Source organism: Lathyrus oleraceus, chromosome 7 (genome assembly GCF_024323335.1).
Source record: "Lathyrus oleraceus cultivar Zhongwan6 chromosome 7, CAAS_Psat_ZW6_1.0, whole genome shotgun sequence".
Classification (NCBI taxonomy): Eukaryota; Viridiplantae; Streptophyta; class Magnoliopsida; order Fabales; family Fabaceae; genus Lathyrus; species Lathyrus oleraceus.
The window spans coordinates 388,915,464-388,919,613 of record NC_066585.1 but is presented as its reverse complement, the minus strand read 5'-3'; the positions used below and the strand labels follow the sequence as shown (position 1 = coordinate 388,919,613).

Below are 4,150 nucleotides of genomic sequence, written 5' to 3'. Positions count from 1 at the left end.
AGACAAGTATCTGACCCTTGACTAAGTACGACCAATAATCAGAATACTTGGGAGTCGAGAGGACAATGAAGTCCTAATTAATCTTTTTCTCCCTCATAACACCTAGATCTAACTTGTTTGAATCATTAGATGTTTTAAGGGGGAAGTCAAGTGTCGGGTCCTCAAGTTAGGTAGGACCGACAACCCAAGTACTTGAATGTTGTGTACAAGCACGTACACCCCATTTTTGCGTTCTAGTTTGTTATGAAAATGTTTTGAAAAATGTACTTGACATTGGATCAAGTGTTTGAGTTTACTATGAAAGAGTGTGTGAAGAATGGAGGTGAGAGATGGAATGAGATTGAGAAGATAATGGAGAAGAGATGATAGAATGGATCATGGAATGGATGAGAAATACTTAACGTTGGATCAAGTATTCACATTGCAATGGTGTGAGTTTTATTTGGAAAACAACTTGACGTTGGATCAAGTACCTTTTGTTTCTTTTGAAATGCTTTATTTATCATTTTGTTTTATCTTTTTTAATTAGTATGCATGGTGAATTACTAAAGGAAATAAACCTAAGCCATTACATGTTCATGGGGTGGGGGGACATATGACCCACAATGGGGGGATGTAAGCAATTACAACATAAATGGAAATGGAAAGAAAATTAGACAAGATTACAGACTATGTACCTTGCCTAAAAGCATACAAGTGGCATGGTACTTCAAAAAATACAAGGCTATTGGATAGGTTAGAAGCATGGCTAGTTAGGAGTGAACTTGAATCTCCAAGTCACATGTGGAAACAAAAAGCAACAAACGAGGTTAGTATGAGATCAAGTCAAATAAGAATGATGCAATAGATGTAAGCATATTTAAGGATTTAAATCAATTAAAATGGTAATGGATTAATCGATGAAAAATAATCAAAGATCTATCATGTGATCATGGTAAACGAAATTAAGCATACAAAGCATTCATCACCTAAATTGGAATGGTATTTTCAACTTATTCAATATGACTAAAAACCAAATGAATCGATTAAATGGATAATTAAAGTGAATAATTAAAGTGAATATTAATTCTAAGGATTAAAATCCACCTAAACATGAATTAGGATCAAACTAATCAAATTGGAAATTAACAATCTGAATCACAACTTCATCTAATGAACATGATCATGACAATCATAATGTGATATACGGATCATAATGGAAAAATTAACCTAAAACAAGATCATGGTAAAAGTCTAAAATTAACCGTATTATTCAATCATGAATTAAATCAACAAGATGAAATAACCAAAATCTAATGACTAAAACCTAATCATGGAATGGTTAATCAAATGAAAGTTAATTCTGGAATATTAAGAAAAACTAATCTAATCTAAATGTGATTAAGTCTAATCTATTACGACTTAAACTAATCAATCAACAAAAATGAATTAAATCCTAATATCTATAATCAAGAAAATCCTAATTCTAACATGGATTAACAACTCTAACCAACAAGATTATTACAAAAAAATTTGGAATTAAAATACATTAAGGATCTTAATCAATTTTTTAAGAAAGCATTAAGAACTAAAATATAAACATGCTAAATGGGTCGTAGGGTGTGATCTAATAAGGAGGGTGCATCAAGAAAACTACCTGGGCTAAAGGCCCAAGTTTCCGAAAAATCCAAGACAGGTCTGTGTAACCCTGATTCTATCTCCTTTGTGATCCTTCTCAACATTGCAAAATGACGGCATGGAATTCATCACCAAGAACCAGACATCACCGTGTTTAAATGCAAACCGAGGGGAATGAAATCATCGAGTTGAATCGAAAGAAAATTGAAGAATCTTATTCACCAGACGCGGTTATAAATTAATTTCAGCCAAGTGAGAACGTTCTCGTGCGATATCACATTAGCCATATCAATAACGTGAGTCCGAGCCTCGTCGAAGAGCGAAGAACTCCAAATCTGAATCGCGTCCCACTCAAAACTCCATCTTCAAAATGGAGTTCGAAACACAGTTCTTGTGCTCGACATAAAGACAATTGAAGAAAGAGGAACGTACCGGCTTTGACACCAGATCCAGGTAATGATTCTATTCGTCCTTTATCGCCTTCATTCTTTTCTCTTCTACGTGCTTCTGTTTTTCTAGTTGGAATCTTCTCTTCTTCTGCATTTTCGGTTAGCTTTCTTTTCGCCTTCGATTTCTTCGCTTCTTCTGTTATGAGCTTGCTCGAATTATGGTGAGCCTTCTTTATTTTGTTGTTGATAATGGAGATTGGAGTCGAAGTTTGTATGCGGTTTTGAGAGCGTTCGGTTGGTTGATAGATGAGGGTCTATTTGGTTATTGGGAGAGGGAGGTTAGATATTGTTTGAGAGAGTGAGGTTCTAGTTGAGGAGTTTTTTGTGATGGTGTTGAGGGTTCTTTGAAGTTTTTGAGAAGCTTTTGTGTATGTTCTGAAGTGAGGGGTCTGGAGAAGTTTTTGTGTATGTTCTGAAGTGAGGGGTCTGGAGAAGTTTTTGTGTGTTTGAAGTTGTGTATCTGCTCGGTTCTGTTATTCTCCGGTTCCCTTCTAGAAGATGTTGCAGGATGGTTACCAGAGAGATCATAGATTGAAGTTGGTTTCATTCTGTTTAAGGGTTGTTAGGGGTTTATTGTGAATCAGTTGGAAGTTTGTTAGGAAGCGGTTTGAAGTTGTTAAGGGAGTTCTAATTCTGTTATGAAGTTGTTATGAGAGGGTTGGTTAAAAGTTGGTTCATTCAGTTATAGGGTGGTTGGAAATCGGTTACAGGTGGTTGGAATTATGGAGTTGGTTTGTTATTTTGTTTTCAGCTTCTCTTTTTGGATGTATTTGATGAATGCTTGGCTGATGTTAATATGTGATGTATGGAATGACATTGCTGCATGATAAATGCTAGTATTGATTTTGTCATGGCTTGGAAATGAACATGTTAGGTGTTAGGGCTGCTATGATGTATGAACTGTCATGCTCTGTTATGTATGTAATGGATGCTATGTTAACAGGGTTATGTGCTATATGATGCTGTTTTGCAACTTGGTATGAAAATGTTTGATTGTTAGTTTGTAATGCTAGCTGTTTTGAAATGCCGGGAATGTTATGTTATAGGCTATTAATGTAATGCTTTGGCTTGGTTTTGTTGGACTTATCCTCTTTCTATTTTGTAAATGTGCAGGTTCATATGGTTTTTATTGGTTATGGACCATTTGGAAGTGCTTGGATATAATGGGGCAAGTGACTTAGGATGAAGCTGTTTTGGTTGGATTTTGTATTGGCTATGGTTCACTCATGGAATGCTTGAATTGTGTAGTTTAGGACTTGTATGTAATTTTGAATTAAAGTTCCTTTGACTGGTTTGTAATAGTTGGTTTATGGATGGTTGTAATGAATTAATGAATGTGGTTTTGAAATGGTATATGGAATTGAAAGTAGTATAAATTGTGGTTTGAAATTGTAATGTGAGGTGATGGTTGAATATATGAATTTGGTTTAATGGAAATTAAATGTATGTAATTGGAATTGAATGATTTATTTGTACATAAGATGGAAAGTTTGAATGGAATTTGGAAATTGGAATTGGAATTGGAATTGAATGGAGATCTTGAATATTGAAGGGTGTAATTGAATGTTATAGTTGGAATTGAATGGAATTAAAAATGTAAAAAAATTGAAAATTGAGATTGAAATGGAATTGACGTATTACGATTATGATTTGGTTCATGTGGAAAATGATAGGTTTAACATATGGTTTAAGAATGGAATAATGTTTGAAATGTTGAATGCTTAAAATTGAAAAGTGGATTAATGGTGGAAATATAAAGATAATCACTTGAATGTATGGATTTGGTTTAATGAAAATTGAATGTATGCAATTAGAATTGAATGGTTTGAAATGGTTTTAAAATGGACATGAACATGAATTGGAAAATGATTTTGGTTAGATGGTTGACTTTGGTTAACTGGTTGACCAAAAAGTCAACTTAAGTAAAAATGCGTATTTTCTTACGAACAATTGAATGTGGACCACGATGAAAATGCAATGCACAGATGAACTGGAACTGTGGTGAACTGATTATCCAACGAACCAAACACAAACCAAGATTTTGAACAACTATGAACATGAATGCACCTTGATCTAGGCATGAG

At 34.2% G+C, this 4,150-nt stretch overlaps 1 long non-coding RNA gene across 1 annotated transcript; it reads left to right on the top strand.

Moving 5' to 3' along the window:
* Positions 1-1,597: 1,597 nt before the first annotated feature.
* LOC127107977 (uncharacterized) lies at positions 1,598-3,528 on the top strand. Its single transcript, XR_007795875.1, has 2 exons — positions 1,598-2,070; positions 3,180-3,528. It is a non-coding gene; the product is annotated as an uncharacterized LOC127107977 (long non-coding RNA).
* The last annotated feature ends 622 nt before the right edge of the window (positions 3,529-4,150 follow it).